Source organism: Fukomys damarensis, unplaced genomic scaffold (assembly GCF_012274545.1).
Source record: "Fukomys damarensis isolate Sample0158 unplaced genomic scaffold, DMR_v1.0_HiC HiC_scaffold_29, whole genome shotgun sequence".
Taxonomy (NCBI): Eukaryota; Metazoa; Chordata; class Mammalia; order Rodentia; family Bathyergidae; genus Fukomys; species Fukomys damarensis.
This window is the reverse complement of record NW_022900941.1, coordinates 30,742,041-30,760,506: the sequence shown is the minus strand read 5'-3', so window position 1 is coordinate 30,760,506 and position 18,466 is coordinate 30,742,041. Positions and strand designations below refer to the sequence as shown.

The 18,466-nt window shown below is 38.9% G+C and overlaps 1 long non-coding RNA gene across 1 annotated transcript in view; it reads left to right on the top strand.

Moving 5' to 3' along the window:
• The first annotated feature begins 17,369 nt into the window (after positions 1–17,369).
• The window catches only part of LOC104859997, a 17,621-nt gene continuing 16,524 nt past the window's right edge, over positions 17,370–18,466 (top strand). The window contains exon 1 of the long non-coding RNA XR_779530.2: positions 17,370–17,456. This is a non-coding gene — a long non-coding RNA (uncharacterized LOC104859997). The remainder of the gene's footprint in view (positions 17,457–18,466) is intronic.

Below are 18,466 nucleotides of genomic sequence, written 5' to 3'. Positions count from 1 at the left end.
AAATTACAGGTTCCTAGAAAAACAAACCTCAGTGAAATCGAGTGTCTTCAGTTACAGAAGAGCTATGAGGAGAAGGACTCCTAGGTGCTTAAGGAGAGTGGCAGCAAAAAAGTGTGGCAGTCAAGTTTTTCCTTACCAAATCCTAGAGTGGTCAGCACTGCATTTAATCAAAAGATCTAATATGATCTCATATTTAAATTATTTTCTAGTGGTTAAGCAATTATTTAGTGTTTTCTGCCCCATACAAAAGAGAACGTGTCTGGAAATATGAAAACAAAAACTAAGGATGAGTTACAGGGCTTTAGAACTGTTGTAGCACGGTTTTACATTTATAGACTCATTTAACAATGTATAATAAGTGAAATAAAGAGAAAAATACATGAAAAATGAACAACTGAATTTTTCTTTACCGGGGATCGAACTCGGGACCTTATGCTTGTGAGGCAGGCAGTAGCACCATTGAGCTAAATCCCCAGCCCTTTTCATATTTTTTAAACAGGACATGGCAAAACCCAAAATGTCTTCTGAGTTATAAAAGAAAGTTCAAAATTTATAATTATTTCATATTAAGAAGTTACATTGTAATTCAAATAAATAAGCTATATGTAAAATAGACATTCATTGAACTTTGAGATCAAGGTAAGCAATCAAACTTTATGCATTTTACACTCATAGGCAAGAAAAGAAAAATAATATTGATGTTTGGGAGTCTTTTGAAATCATCTCATCCTCCACTCTTTGGATGAAAAAATCCAAGAACATGAATTAGTGACCTGAGGAGACTGAAGTCATTTGCCAGAGGTTGCATTATAATCCAGGTTTCCTGGATCTTAGTCTGTGGTCTGCTTCTTTTTTTGGGGGGGGGTCCTAATGCTGTGGTCTGCTTCTTTAATTGGCCATTACTAGTAACTGATATTTTATTTTCTATGAAAAAAATTTTCCTATGCAGCATAGGCTTTTATAATATCAATTTACATTACATAATCATGTATTTGTAATGCAATCTTAATGAGAAAACTTCCCTATTCTGAAAGGGCAACTCCTAGTGCTCCTGCTTTATTTGAGCACCTCTGCTCCATTCCACTTATCCCATCATTGATGACAGAAATGGCAAAAGGTTTTGTCTGGTGGTAGTACAAGAACTAATAAAGAAAGGCCAATACCCTTGATATAATAAAATACTTGATCCTCTGTTATATTTTTATAATTAAACATTTATGGCTTTAAGAAAGCACCATTGTTATCAAAATTCCTTTAGTTTGTTATGAAACAAACTCCTGTTTTTCTCATTAACTTTTATTTTTATCTTGCAAGATTTCTTAGGAATTCAACTGTCACATTATGGCAGAACATATAAGTGAGATGATGTGGCTATTAATTTAATCTTGAACAATTACTTCAAGCATTCTGTTGTTCACAATGCAATATGTTTATTAAAAGAGATAACAGCAAATTTCGCTATTACTTCAATCTGTTTTCTATCACTATATGCTTCAATATGTATGTTCCTGCAAAATCAGTATGTAAAATTTGAACCCTAAAGTTTTACCAGTATTGAAAGGTAGGGTCTTTGAAGAAGTGATAAAGTTGTGGTAGCTCTGTCCCTATAAAAAGGCTCCAGAGAGCTGCCCTCCAGCCTTCTGCCACAGGAAGAGACAGGGTTTCTCCCTCTAGGACCCAGCAACAAGGACCCATCTTGAAGCACAGAATGAGTCTTTACCAGACAAGGAGTCTGCTGATGTCCTGATGGTGAACTTCTCAGCCACCAGAACTATAAGAAACAAAACTTTATTATTTACAAATCGTCCAACTTATGCTATTGTGTTATAGCATCGTGAACAGGGTAAGATACTATATCAATAAGAAAATGAATAGTTTAAAAATTTTAAAGAATATTTATGTAACTCAATACCTTTCATTTGCATTTTACAGAACTATACCCAGTTCAGGTATGTGTCCAAACTGAATTAGTACATTTTGATGTTTTATTTGCTGTGCCGCTTGCCTGCCCCAAGATGGGTAGTGTATGGCCTGTCTAGAGGCTCCCGGATGAAAGGGAGATCAAGCCAGCCCTTGGTGGGCAAGAAGGATTTGAACAGTGAGGAAAAGCTACTTCAGATCTTAGAAATCTGTAAAGAGCATGAAGAAGGAAGTGGAAAATTAGCCTAGAAAGCTAGGTTGAGACAGGATTAAAGGAATCTTTAGTCCTAGAATGAGGAATTCACCTTTTTGCATCAAATTATTTAAAAAGAGACATACACGAATCTAGAAAAATGCTATTGTAATGGGGTTAGGTAGTAGAGGCCTGAATTAGGATAGTGGCTATGAGAATAAAATAATGTGCTCTAAAATAGGAAATGAAAGGATTTGGTGACTGACCACTCCCTGTGCATTGCTCCCACATCCTCCTCACTTCCGGCAGTCAAACTGAAATGTTCACTCTGGATAATTGAAAGAATAATGATAACAATAGCAATAATAATAAATGTAACCAACATTTCTGGGGTGCTTATTACATGCCCAGCACTTAAGTGGTTTATGTACAATATGTTTTATCTTCCCAACAACCTGGTGAAATAGTGTCATTCCCATTTTATAGATACAAAGTCTGAAGCAGAAGAGATTAGATGATGTGCTCAAAATCATACAGATAATGAATAGCACATCTAGAACTGGAACCCAAGCAACTGGGCCCGGAGTCTGAGGGAACCCTTCTCCTGATGGCCTCAGTCACCAATCGCTAGCTTGTGGCATACAGCCCTCAGAAGTTTATATCTATTGAAGCTGAAGTGGAACTTCTGAGTAGAAATATGTAGCAGGTACTTAAGACTGAGATCTGGAATTCAGAGAATAGCCAAGATTGAAGATATGCCATTGAGTGCCATGTATACCTTACTTAATTTACTTGGATATTTAAACCACTTCATTTCTGAATTTGAGATTAGGATTTAGCCCGTTAGTTTTCTTTTTTCTTTTTTTTCTTTCTTTTTATTGAGTTTATTGGTACATTCTAGGTATACAGTACAGTTACATTCATTACTGGGATCTTGTATCTTTACATGACAGGTCTTGGTTCTCATTTTTCCCCTTGTCCCTGCTAGCCCGTTAGTTTTTGACAGCCTGGGAGAGGAGGTGTGGTGCCAAGAGGTAATCAAAACAAGATTTTCAGATGACTGGAAAAACATGCTTATGGACTTGGTCTCCAAGCCTCTCAGGAATTATGTCCTGCTTATCTTTTCCTTTCTCATGTATTCTAAGAAATTATAACATAGTATATTGATTTCCATATAATTACAGGAAATCTGATGGATTATAGGATTTTCATGCTTGTTTTTAAATTCTAACTTTTACCAACTATTTTAGGATCCTGAAATTCTCAACATGGCAATATACCATGAAATATGACACACATCAAGAACTCAAAGAGTTAATAATAGGATTGTGGTTAACAGAAGGCACTTTGGAAAAATAACTGGGTTTGGATCACAGCCTGGCCACTGACAAGTTTTCCGACAGTGAGCTTGCTATTTTCTATCTCTAATAACACCCATCGCATGGGAAGGTTTAAGAAGGATGACACACACACACACACACACACACACACACACACACACACACATATGTCGCTTCTTACTATTCCTATGAAAGAAGACAGTAAATTTTAGCTGTTACTATTATCTGATCACTATATGTATACAAATTGTATAGACCTCTAAACAGATAAAAATTACCCAAGATGCATTTCCCTTCACTTCTTCAAGACAAACTTTATCAAGAGATGTGTTTGGCAGAACACTTTAGTATTTAATCTATCCAGCACTTCGGAGAAGGAAAAGATAATGCCATCACAAACAGCTCATCACATCCAAGACAAAAACAAAATGGGCTCCCACTAAATGTTTGTGCATAGGTAGGTATTGTATTAAGTTAGGTAATCATGGGACCTTAGCATTAGTCAGATATTACATGTCAGAAGTATTTATCAGAAAAATTTTATTTCTGTTTAAAAGTTTCCCTAAAACAAAAAACATACATATTTAGTTAAGCAAAATTCAACCTCAGAAGTTTAGAAATATATATGTGTGTGTATATATATTACACACACACACACACACACACATATATATACACACACATCCTGAAAAATATAGATTTTAAAGGTATAAATATTTATAGTGACAGTTGCTGTGTGTTTCTATAGCCAAGTTTTATATCTTAACCTAATGCAAAAATAGTTCCCTCTATGGAGACTTTTCCTTTGTAAAGGACAAACTGTTGTGCCTATCTATTATGATGCCTCTATTTATAAGTCAGTAGGATATTCAAAATTCACTTTTTATATACACATCTGTTGAAAGTTATATAAATATTTAATAGTCACAAAATCAGTATGGGATAAGTTATGGTATCTCCAGTTCCTGAGGAGGAAACTGAAATTCAGAAAGTAAAAGGAAAAAAATTGTTTAACAAAAGACTTTTTTGAGTAATGAACTACAAGTCCAAACTCTAGTCTCCTCCCCCATGCTAGGGATTGAACCCAGAGCCTTCACACTGAGCTACACTACCAGCCCTTTTTATCTTTTATTTTGAGACAAGACATCACTAAGTCATTGTTACCCAGCCTGGGCTCAAACTGTCCCTGCCTTAGGCTCCCCAAGTCTTGTAAATGTAAAAGTCCCAATCTTTCATAGCATTACTGCCTCGTGAAAACCACTGATCAAACATCTCCCTTTAAGAAATAGCTTTTGAGTATTCTATTGGAAGAATAAGCTGTTGATTATAGATAAGTGACTTAAACATAACTGAAACTGAATTTCCTACATGATTTTTTTAGGTTCCCAGAAGTCATGATACAAACTTAATGGTACAAGTCTTTATATGGCAGGTGACTCAGAGTATGTTTTGCTGTTTTTGGAAACTAAAAGTTCAAGAAGCCTGGAAGTTCTCCTTTTAGAAAAAGAGCACTACTTTTAGGCTTCACTAATGTTAATGTATGTATGGCTAACATTTAGTCGAAATTAAAATTCTAGGCTGAGCCTATAGCTCCATGGTAGAGCACTGCTTAATTATGGTGCAAGTTCCTGGATTTGATCCCCAACACCACCAATGTAAATAAAAAAATAAAATTATTAATATTGCAATCCTCACTATGACCAATGAATAATGTGGAAATCAGTACCTGCTTTATATGATTTAGTGATTGTAAAGTATATTTTAAATAACTGAATCTTACTATTTGTAAACTGATATGAATGAATTAGAAAGAAACATACTAAAAGTAGTCTTAGTAGGTATAAATGGCTGTGGCTACCTTCAATATAAAAGATTATAGATATTCATGCACATGTGCTCAAACATAAGCAAATATACAAAGTTTTGCTCCTGTTATTCATCATATTACTTATTACAAATTATTTAATACTATTTTTATAGTTAATACTGTAAGTTTTTTTACTGTTATAATTCTGTGTTTCTCACATCTTCCTAGACATCAACCCAGAAATACAGTGGTACTTTGGATCATGAATTTATATCCTTTCCACAATTCTGGTCACAAAACGAACTGGACAAGAACCAAATCAAATTTCCCCATAGGTTAACCATTGAATTTGATTTGGTTCTCATCCAATTCAGGTTGCAACCAGAATCATGGAAAGACTTAAGTTCATGAACCAAGATACCACTATACAAATTTTGAAAGCAGTAGCCCTGCTATTTTAAATTAGATATTCATTACTACATGGAATAAATATCTTTCAAGGGTTCTCATCATTCTTTAATGCTGGAGCCCTCATTCTGAATAAAGTTTTCAAATGAATAAAATAGACATGATTATTAAAGTCAATTATTTTGAAATATACTCAAAATATTTTTCAGATTTGTGATGTGCTTTTATTGATGCATTAAATGACAAGATCTAGTAACAGTCGAATAGCTATCATATTTTCAAGTTTGTGATAAAGATAAATGATTTTACAAGATAGCTGTAACATCTATAGTATGAAAAGATCTGTTTTCTATTGGCGACATTAGTGACAAATCAAAGGAACTGCTAATAATACTAGATATCTTCTGTATATTCATAATGGAGAGAAATACTAAATTTCAGTTGAATGAAAATAAGACTACATTAAGGTTCTCTAGAAGAGCAGATTCAATATAAAATATAAAGATGCTTAAAAGGGATTTAATCAGCTGAGTTTACTGGCTCATCTAAAATAGCCATCTGGATGGAGAGCTAAGGGATCCAGTAGCAGTCAAAGGCTGAAGGCCTGGAAGCTCAGAGCAGAGTCATCAATGTGAGTCTGTGCAAGCCAAAGAGTTTGAGCTGGGAGGCCAAAGAGCCTGCATGGGAAGGCTGAAGGAACTGGACACCAGCATTCAAAAGCAGCGGCAAGTCCAGAGCACCCCACAAAGCAAGGAAAACTCTTCTTTCCATATTTATTCTCTCCAAGCTACAAGCCTATTGGTTGTGCCCACCTAGGGTGGGTCTCCTTCCCTCAGTTTCCTGACTTACATGTCAGTCCTCCACAGACACACTCAGAATTTACTCATTTGCTAGGCAGGTCTTACTCAAGCTGACACGTCACAATTAATGATCACAAAGATGTACATTTTTTTCCCCAACCAAATATATGCTACACATGGGACTTCCTGGGTTCCACAGGGCCCACGTTAAAAAAAAAAACCTGGACTAATCTATTTTCTAAATGTTTATATCAGCACTGATTTACTATTGTTGCATTATAGAGCTTCTACTTTAGCATCCTTATAACAGTTAAGGGAGTCTGAAGTACTATCAAACTTGGGCCGGTATACATTTTGGTGTCTAACACAGTTGAAGTCTCACTTCTCAGTCATGTAACACCAAGGAGGATGGCTTCCTCGATAGCTAATCCAGCGAGCCAGGCTCCTTCCGTCTTGTGGCATATAAGGGCTCTCCCAGGGCCTTGCTGTTGTCTACATCACACTGATGGAGGAGGAAAGACAGTATGAAGGAAGTGTTCCAGCCTCTTGAAAGCCTTTGGCCTATAGATGAAATGTATCAGCTCCTCTCTCATGTGGTAAGCGTCAGTTACTCGGCCACAGCTGGGAACCACTTCGTAGTGACAACTCTAGTGTAAGGGAGCACGAGATGTAAGCGGGCGCTTAAGTGTCTCTACCACCATCATGTTTTCTCTTAAAGTTTTTATAATCGGAGGAGAGTTTTCCTAATATTGTATTCCTCACATTCCTGAGATGAATCCTATTTGGTTTTGGTGGGTGGGTGTTTCTGTAAATTCTTAAGTGTGGCATATAAGGCCCTTCACTGTCTGCTTCCTGCCTACCTTCTCAGTTTCCTCTTCTAATAGCATGTAAGCCACCCCATGTGCCAGTGTTCCCAATTTATTCTTTTCATGCAGCTTTTCCTTGGCATATCTTTTCTCCTTTGGAATGCTCCTCTTACCGCATCTGTCAGGTTTACTCTTATTCACAAATTGTCATTGCCTACAGACAATGTCTGCTACTTCTAACAATTCCCCTCCTATGTGTACAATGCTCGATACAAAGTAGGGTTCCAAAAGTATTGATTCCATGAATTGAGGAGGTGTGGAAATAGACAATATCCATTACCCACTCCTCATTGCTCTCACTCACTCCTCACTTAGAGGAAAATATAGGTAGTGTATGGTTTTATTTTTGGTGTTCTTTTAGTAGTATATAGCTCTGTACTTGTGTGTGTATGCTCTTGCCAAAACTAAGAGGGTTTCTGAAATTTCTCAATGAAAGATATTTTGCTTTTGTTGGAGAAAAAATATTTCAAAAAAAAATAGCAAAATAAGTATTGCTCAACTCTGGTGTTCATAAATTAAAACTGTAGCATTCAAAGCTCTTAATTAACTGTCCTGGGCTTTCCCTCTAACTCTCTCACCTACCGTTTCTCTATTCTAAGGCTGGACATCCCCCTTGACAATATGCACAAGCAATGTTAGGTTTTATTTCCAAGCCTGCTCTTACACTGTATTCCTCTCTTAGAATATCCTCATCTTTCCTTCCGTGTTTCCTAATCATATACTTTCCAATAAGAAACATCCTGTTCACCAACTACCACCTCTGAACAGTTCATATTGATCTCTTCTGCCCTGAACTTTATTACCAGTATTTACTTCATTTCATTTAGCAATTAATCCCACATTGCCTTGCATGACTATGTAGATCTTTAAAGTCCTTTTGTCTTATCTACCCACAAAAGTCACAAGTCCTGAATTATCAAAGATGTAGAACTTTATGTTTATTCACATTATCATTACTTTCTCTTATGTATGGATATGCATAGCAGATGCTCTACAAGTACAGTAATTATTTTATGAATATACATCTTAGAACATGTCCAAGGACTAGAAAATTTTTCAGTTTTGTTTTAATTAATTGTTTTAGTCTTTCATCAGCAAAAGTAGATTTTTAAAAATATATTCGCACAAATAAAAGGAACATCATTTTATATATGAACAGCAACTTACAAGTAACCAAGATTTGAACATCTAACATAAAAACAGAACTGTGGATCAGTAAAGTCTTCTTGGGTACTGTATTGGCAAGAACATGGGATTGAGATTTAGAAAGCATAGATTTAGTCTTGGATGTCTCACAGCAGGAACACAATTCTGTGCGATCTGAGTTTCAGTTATATATTTCTCAAAGAATGTTGAGGTTAGTAATTTGTGTCATCCACTCCACCTTTCTCCCACTCCTGACCCCTAAATTATCTCACTTGTCTTTAGGAGAAGGTACAGATGTAAGAAAAATACAAGAATTCCAAGAGGCATTGGTGGAAATATTTCTGTCTTCATGTATTAGGCAGAAGAATAACCCCACTAAGATAGCCAGATCACCAGTTCCCAGAAACTGTGGGCATGTTATACTACATAACAAGGAGGTTTTCACGGTTGCAGAAGAAATTAGAATTACAACCAAATGGCATAATGAGATTTATCCAGGTGGGCTCAAATAAAGGATAAGGGGCCATTAAGCATGGAAGATGGGACAGAAGTTGTGGCAGATGATACAGAGCCCCCCCCCCAAAAAAACGTACTTTCCATTGCTGGTTATGAAGCTGGAAGGGACTGGGAACCAAAGAAGGCAGTCAGTATTTGGGGAAGAGACAGTCTCCCCAAGCCTCAGAGGGAACTGGCCCACAACATTTGAGCATTAGCCCTCTAGCACTCATTTTGGACCTGACCTCTAAAATGGTACGATAATAAATCTGGAATCCTTAAAGTCCCCTAGTCACCCCAGTCATCATAAATTGTTGTAATAGCAACAGGAAGCTAAAACAACTCCTGCTCAACAAAAGAGATTAATAAAAGAAAAAACTGTAAACTTTTTCTAGGGAAGTCGATAATAAATCAACATGACAGGTACAAACTAGCAGTACTCACTTTAGGGACTGTAAAATCCTCATTTGTTAAAATGAAAGTTGAATAACTCCACCACTTATGTTCTTTATGAAGCACTTGTTTTCATCTTCCTGGTCTCAGAAGACAGATCTGTTTGGGCATAATAAATACTACAGAATAGCATTACCAATATTTTTTTAATTGTCTGGGAGGTTTTTTTTTTCCTAAACATGATTACTACATAAGCCATCCTGACTGTAGAATCTAGTGCCTTCAGGAATTTAGAAGATAATTAAATTGAAAAGAGCATTTATGATCATTTAGCTTACTCCCTTCGTTTTAGAGATAAATTATTGAACTCTAGAGATAAAGAGACTTGTCCAAAATCACTCCATTTTTATTATCAGAGTGGAAAGTAAAATACCACTCCCACCTCATCCTCCAGACTAGGGTCACTGGCAGAAGGTGAGAAGCATGAGAGGGGAGAATGTGAAGAAAGAAGAACCAAAGAACAGGGAGTGACCACACAAAGGAGTTTGGATTCAATCAAAATGCAATAGGAAGCCAGAGATATGTTGTATATTTTAATGCATAAATTTAACTCAAATATAATAACATGAATATACAAATTTAATCTTGTATATATGCAAAAATGAAAGTAGAGACCAGCCACAAGGTTATGGCAGTATTAGAATGAGAGATGATACACTTGGAAGAGGGTGGTAGTCAAGGTGGCAATGAGAAATAGATCAATTCAGGATCTACCCTAGGGTTATAAACAGCAGGAATCATTGTCAGGCTGGGTATGGGTAAGGAAAATAGTGGAATCAGATATTATATTCCAAGAGTGGGACTTAATGGTACATCCTGAAATGGGAAAAATGAGGGGCAAAATAGGAATACACTGTATCTTTTAAGTTCAAAACACCAATTAAGCATTAACATGTAATTTTCAGATTCAGCCCTTACATGTCTACTTTTGTGTAAAGCCTTCTCCCAGGAGTGGTAGCACATTCTTCCTCCTCTTATGTAGCTTGTAATTGAGGGAGGAACTAAACACGAGTGGTGTTGGATGAGAGGAGCTCCAAGATATCCTTGAGGGAAGGCAGGAAAGGGTTCACCACGAGACGGGGACTAACAAAGTGCTACAGTAGTCATAAGGAGACTGTTTCTTACGGGGAAAGAAAAGAATAATGAGGAAGTGTTCTTGAAAATGGGTCTTTTTGGGGTGAGAGGTGATATTCCAGGCAAAGAAAACTGTTTTCAAAGGTAAGGGGATGGGGAAGTTTAGAGCATGCACAAAGAAAGAGAGCACTGATATTTTGGGGGTTGTTTTTGGTGTTTTGTTTTTGTTTTTGTTTGGTAGCAGGAATTGAACTGGGGTCCTTTGTGCTTATGAGGCAGGTGTGGTGCTACTGAGCTAAATCCCCAGCCTGAGCACTGTTGTTTTGATAGATTTGTTCATTCATGAAGTATTTATTGAAAACATAGTATATGTCAAGTATTACATTACCTGATAAGGATTCAAAGATGTTGTGGAGCTTTACTGAGTAGAGTTGAATAAATTCAATAACCTATGGGAAAAAAGATATGAAAACAAATATTTATTCATACATTTGTCATTCTTTCACTAGATATTTGTTGAACACCTACTTGTGCTATAACTTGCACATTGTTCTAAGACTTATATTCTGATAGAAGTGGATGTGCCTAGGAAAGGAACAGTAAAGTCCAGATGGTTTTACTTTGGGATGTGATTGTGATTATTCAGGAAAGGTTTTACAAACCAGCAGCTCTCAAACTAAAGTTGGAGTTGGAGTTATGACCAAAATACAATACAGTAATGTATTATACAGGGCCCATATACCAGTCCAAGGAGTTTGGGCTTTATGCTGTTGGCAATAGGGAGTCATTTAAGGATTTTTTAAAAAATACCTTAAGTGGCAGAATCAAGTTTTCATCGGCGCTTAGTAACTTCATATAGAGAGAACTAAAGAAGGAGAAGCAGAAAGAGAAAGAGAAGTTTTGAAAGACTTTCAGTCTCCCAGAGGGAAAGTGATGGAGATCTGGTCTAAGGTGGAGACAGTATGTGCGGAAAGCTCAGGAGCCATTGCAGAGGTCAAATAAATGAGATGGGGCAACTAACTAGCTACACCTTTTTTGTTCCCACATCCAAGCTGGATTACTGTCACAAACATGAGCAGCTTGATTGGTAAAGATGCACTGAAACTGAGACTCAGAGGGGTACATGTAAAATGTGTTCTACTTCCACTACAGAAAACTGCTTGGCAGTTTCTCAAGAAGCTAAACTAGTGTTACCATGACAGCCAACAATTCCACTCCTAAGGATATTTACCAAAGAACTAAAGTCATGTCTACACAAAAACTTCTACAGGAATGTTTACAGCAGAATTAGTTGCAAATAACACAAAGAAGCAACAAATATCCATCAACAGATGAATGATAAATGTGGCCATGGAATGGAATATTAATCATCTTTGAAAATGAAGTACTACTTCATGCTACAATGAGGACGAACCTTGAAATATATCAACTGAAGGGAACTAGACACAAAAAGTGACATATTATATATTTGCATTTATTTTTTAATTCTCTTTAAGTGTCTATAGTAAGCAAATCCATTTCTAGGGGTTTTGAGGGGAATGGACAGAAAATGACTGCTAATGGGTTTGGAGTTTCTTTTTGGGGGAATGATAAAAATGTAAAATTAGACAGTGGTGCTCGCTGCACCACCCTGTGAATACACCAAAATCATTGCATTGTATACTGAGGATCAGGTTAATGTTTGGCTGAGTCAGGAGCACTGTACCCACCTCTCCTGAGAAAACTCTGAGGCCTAATAGGGCTGGAATAATCTGCCCACTCAGGTGTGTAGAGATCTGACCTTAGACAGATAAACTGTTCCTCTGAAAAACCTCTAAAGTCCTGACTCCATTGCCTCAGCCCCTAAAGCATACAATCCAAAAACTAACATGTGGCCAATAAGGATGTGCCAAATATCCCTGGTCCTACCCAGCCTTACCCTATCCAATAGAGATCCAGTAGTGCCACCCAGGCTCCACCCCCGCCTTGCCCTATATAAGCCTGTGCATTTCCTGAGTAATGCTGTGTTCCAGAAACCTCCTCCGAGCCTGCATGGTGATTCCGCCGCCTTGCCCGCCCAGTCCTGGCCCCTGAACCCGAGTCTGTGATCGGCCTCGTAGCCAAAACAGCAATTGGTGCTAAACAGGGATTCGCGTATACTGGGTAAAGATTGAAGTTTTGGGTAAGGAAACCTATTATGAGTAATGTCATGAGTCAAGAACGCCAGTACAGGCCTCCTTAGTAAAGGGCCCTCATGCCGTAAAGGCATCCAAGGCGTTTCCAGCCCAAACTCAGGTGAGTGTAGGGCTCCCCGAGCGCTCTAAAGATGGTGGACAAAACCCTCTTAAAAAGGTGGTGCTGGCGGGCTGTCTTTTCCGCTTTCTTCTTCCCCAAAGGCATCACCCCTGCCCGCTGGTCTCTCACTTCCTGTCAAACCCCCTCCTCGCTGGAATAATGGTCATCGGGAAGAGCCTACCTTTTCCAGTCCAAGATGGCTGCCTCCACCCTGTGCGCTGCCATCTTGTCAGATGAGGAGAAATAATCCTTTGATCAGGCCTTAGCATGGCTTCGGGGTCCTGGGCCTCTGGGCTGCCCAGCCTCCTCCTCCAAAGCCTGCCCGGTGCAGCTGAGAGCTCCAGAAAAGTTTCAAAGCGAAAGACCTACACCTTTGGGGTGCCGGGGAGCCTGCTGAGCCGGGAGGGGAGCCTGGTCAGCGGCCTAGTCCGACAGCTACATGGTGGCCGAATGTCCTTTTGTCTTCCCCAGCCTCTGCTGTCCTGCCTCCCACCTCGGATCCCTGTAGCCCTGGCTGCTCCTGGCCCTGCTCCCTGGGGGCGTTAGGGCCCAGCGGGCCAAGAGGGCTGTGAGCGTGGGTTCCAGGCCAGTAGGATGGGAGCTGTGCGGTCCCCCGCGTGTGGCCGTGGGGACTGGCTGCTGTCTGGCCTGTGGCTGCTGGCACTGAGCGGTCCCTGGGGCCACTGCGTGCCCAGGAACAGCCTTCCATCTCTACTTCATCCTGGACAAATCCTCAAGTACCTAACCCCCCTATCTTTATCTTGTTCTGCCTTCCCCTTTCACATTCGTATTACCCCTTATATTGATCCTTCTTTGTTTACTCATACAGAAACTTGGAGTTTATATTTTGCTAGAACACCCCCAGCCATTTGGGTCCCCGTTGATGTCCATATGGAATGACAAAATTCAGATCCTCTCTTTCCGCAGGAAGAAAGATTTTGAAATTTCCACCTTTATTGCTGTCATCGTTTCCATAGTGGCAGCTATTTCCGCCACAACAACGGCAACAGTCACCTCACCAAATCAAGTGGTGACAGCAGCAATGGTCAACCAGCTATCAAAAAAACATCACCTAAGCCTTCAAAAAGACCACCCTGCTATTTCAAGATGTCTGCACAGCTGTACTCAATTTACAAATCCAATTAAACTTGGTTTGGGAGGAATTATTACCCAGGTGTTAGATGTTATAACTTTAATGTGTGGGATACCATTTGGTCAAAAATTTAGGTTGGATGGAATAATTTGAGTAGTTGCAAACGTGGATTGATATTGGGATCCCCATATAAATTAATGTTGTTTTGCATAATGTTGTTTTTCTTTATTTTAAAGATCAGACATGCCAGTAACAAAATCATAAAAATGTGGTCCTTTTGGCTGAAGCTCTGGAGTCAGAGGCAAACTTGATTCAAAGGAGGAACTGAGGATCAGGTTAATATCTGGCTGAATCAGGAGCGCCACACCCATCTCTCCTGAGAAAACTCCAAGGCCTATTAGGGCTGGAATAATCCGTCCCTTCAGGTGTGTAGAGATCTGACCTTAGACAGATAAACTGTTCCTCTGAAAAACCTCTAAAGTCCTGACTCCATTGCCTCAGCCCCTAAAGCATACAATCCAAAAACTAACATGTGGCCAATAAGGATGTGCCAGAAATCCCTGGTCCCACCCTGCCTTACCCTATCCAATAGTGATCCAGTAGTGCCACCCAGGCTCCACCCCCGCCTTACCCTATATAAGCCTGTGCATTTCCTGAATAATGCGGGAGCATTCCTCCCCAGAGTTTGCATGGTGATTCTGCCACCTTGCCCTCCCAGTCCAGGCTCCCTGAACCCTGTTCTGCGAGCGGGCTGGTGGACGAAACAATAGTATACTTTAAAAGGGTAAACTGTATGGCATATAATTTGTATCAGTCAGTCAATGCTTATTATAGAAACCAATTTAATGCAGGATATACAGATATATAAAGATTTACAAGACTGGCTTACTACGGCCACCCCCAAAATCAGGAAGAGTGCAAACGGTCTGTCTGCATGATCTGGGAACCCAGTTGAAGACTCACTATAGTGCCCTGTGCAAGTCCATATCGGGAGGCTGAAGACCACATCCAAGGTGAAGGTAAAGACTGGAGCTCCTCAGAAGAAACGGAAGCCAGCCTTCCCTCTTCACTTCCCTTTATACCATCCAGGTGACAGGCCACCCTAAGGTGGGTTCTGTCTTCAGTAAACCCCCTCAGCCACACTCAGAACTATGCTGATCCAATCTAGTTGGGCAATTCTTATTCAAGTTGATGCGATCAGTTAACTGTTGCATAATTAATATCTCAATGATGTTATTTATTGATTGATTTATTTTTTGGTACCAGGGATTGAACTCGGGTCCTTGTGCTTGCAAGGCAAGCCACCGAACCGCTGAGCTGAATCCGCGGCCCTTCAAAGGTATTATTTTAAAAGTGAGTGACTTCAAGACTCCATAGAGCACTACCAGGATATAGTGAACACAAGGAGGGACAGATTTAGAGGAAGGAAAGATGAGTTTGGGTCATACTAAAATTAAGACTGATATTTTAAAATATTTAGATAGGAATATCTATTATCGGAAATGTGTTTGTCTAAAGGTTGGGGGCGGATTTGAGTATTTTCTGTACAGAAGTGGTTAGAACCATAGGAGTATAAAATAACGAGTGAAAAGAGATGATCCAGTCAAAATGGAGTCTTGACAGACACTCCAGGAAGGCATCAAGGGAGAGAACATTATCCCAAAAAGAAAGAAAAACTATTTTTAAAAAGGCCTGGAACATACAGAGAACTGACAAATATGGCCAGTGTGGCAGAGCCCGGAGGTAGAGGGGGAAAGGCGAGCACAGATGAGTCGTCAGAGCTGAGCTCATAGAAACTTCGTAGGCAGGTTTCAGGATGCTTGTTCCTTAAGAATGATGTGAAGCTATTAAACAGGGCTACTCATAATTAAATTGGTATTTTTAAATGATCACTCTAGCTGTAACGTGGAGAATAATTTAGAAAGAGGTCTGGCCAGAAACGGTGATGAGAGATATTGACCTGATACAGGATGGTGACGATGAAGTTGAAGAACTTTGAGGATTTCAGCAACCTTGGTATGGATCAAATATGGATGGTAAAGAAGAAGCAAGTATCAAGGAATACGTCTCATTTTCTGCCTTTTGCTGTTGCCTGAATGGCTAGTGGTACCCTAGAATGGGGTAGAAAAGAAATCCATTGTTGGAGATGAGTGAAATGGTGACTGTCAGAATCCAACATTGAGAAGAAAGCTGTGCACATAAGCCTGCGGCCCACCAGAGAGCTCTGAGCTGAAGATGATAATTTACAAGTGGTCAGAAAGTAGTTAGTAGTTGAAGCCGTGGAGTGAGTGAGATTGATTAGGGTAAGAGAATACAGCAAGAAGCAAACAAGACCAGTCTAAAGCTACAGGATTAATGACATTTAACTGTCAAGTTGAGAGTGAGCCACTGAAAGAGTGGGAGAAAAGAGTTAATCAGAGAGGGGCCGGGGATTTAGCTCAGTGGCTCCGCCAACTGCCTTGCAAGAGCAAGGCCCCAAGTTCGATCCCCAGTAGTAATAAAAAAAAAAAAGTTGATCAGAGAAATAGAAGGGATATCAGGATAATCAAGTGTTATGGACACCAAGGAAAAGTTTTCAAAGAGAAATAAGCAAGTAGCTTTGGGTGACGCTAAGTGACTAACAGGAAAGACAGAAAAATGTCGGTTGTAAAAAACCAAAATAATCCCCTGGCAAAAATTTGCCATAGTAGATTAAATTACAACACAGAAATCTGAACTCAACTTTTTAATGAGGAGTGTGACTGATAGTGTTTCTTGCTGAACATGCCTTGCAAATGTTAAAAGGAGTCCCTGTTGATGACTGGGGAACTGAAACTTGGTATCATTCCAAGAAGCCTTAGTAAGAAGCCATGACTCAGCCATCTGGAGAGTGCTTCAGAGATTTCCAAAACCATAGTCTCCTGGCTTCCCCCTTCCTATAACCTCCACCCAAAGAAGGCCAGAAGGTAGCAATTAGCTTGGAATTTCTATAATTTCTGTTAGTTTCTAAAAACAAAGAAGTTAGATACCCATATTAGACTCACCAAGTCTTTTGATAGCTCAAAAACACATTATTTCATAAGTTCATCTTTCCCACTTTCATATAACTCATTCCCACCTTCAGCAACCTAAAAGTTCGTGCTCTAATTCTTTCTGAAAATAAATTAGGGTTTATCAATTAGAAATGTAACGACACTAGCATTGTAAATTACAGTAGTGTCCAACCCTTTTTGCAAAATTGTGATATTCCAGTAATGACTCCAGTGCTGATGGTTATCAGTGAGGTAGGATGGTGATTTTCTGTTATTTAAGGTAATTTAATCCAAGAAGAACGTAAACATTATGAAATTTTATACTTTTGGGTAGATCTATTTTACATGCATTTGAAAGCTAGCTCTATTTAATCATTTTTTATTACATAAACTAATGATGTGGGTAATGTTGTTGACTTTTTATTCATCTCTTAATGGGTAGTTTCTGACTAACCCACATTAATGTCCTTCTACAGTGCTGCTAAATGATATGATCAAAGTCATATTGGAAAATGACAAATCATTCATCAAGAACCACAACCCTAAGTTACAGAGGTGATCAAATGCATCTGAAAGGTATGTATGAGATCTCTCACAATTGTTCAAGAAATATTAAAGTATCTCTCTGCTTGACTGTACACTGTGTGTAAAAGCTAGGCTGCCCTACTAAACTTTTTCCAAGTTAATTAGCTAAGTTTGACGTTCAGGGCTTGTGTACTTTACAACTAATGAGCCATTAATGAGCCCTTATTTTTTCAGAGGCTAAGGCCTGGTAGTAATGGTTTTGGATTTTACAGCGCCTCTGCTTTTCCTTTTTCTCCTTTTCCTTTTTCTGCTGCCTATTTTTGAAATATGCCATCCCTTGTTAGTATTTCCACTTGGCAAGGAAGCAGAGAAAGGAGCTGAAAGTTAATTCCATTCATTTTACCTTTTGCTAGCAGCAATGGAGGAAGATTTATCACAGGAAGAAGTTGAAAGTATTGGCTGAAATGAAGTTCAGGGAATATAGTAGATTTCAATTACTTGTGCTCTCACTCTGTTCTTCAGCCAAATAATCCGGTCCTGGTCATGCAGTCAGCTGTTCAAGTCCAATTATCTCAAGTGTGGGGTGTCCCCACACCCCGCTTTCCCTCCTCTGCTGCTCTATCTACCCAACTTGGTCAGCAGTCTTATGCTTTACTAACTCTGCCTGGAAACAGCAGCCCAGCTGGAGTATGCCTTCTACAAAACATGAGAAATCATAGTGCCAAAGACACAGCCCTCTGAGGTGGCTTAGAATCAACTGGGCTGAGCTTCTGCACTTCTAGCAAGCTGCCTTGTGATCTTATCCATTTGTTGCTAGTCTGTGGATCCAAGTACAGGAAGCTTGAGGAAACTTGTGGGCAATAGTAGATAAGAACTCATACTACTTTTACTTAAGTTATGGAGAATAGTAAAACAAAGGTTTTCTGTGGTGCATTTTTGTCCAAATACAGGAAGATACATATTTTTGCCATGCATCAGTGACTTTCAAACACGTATTATTAAAAGCAAAATTTCTTTTTTAAAAGAAATATTTTATGAAACTGCAATATATATATATATAT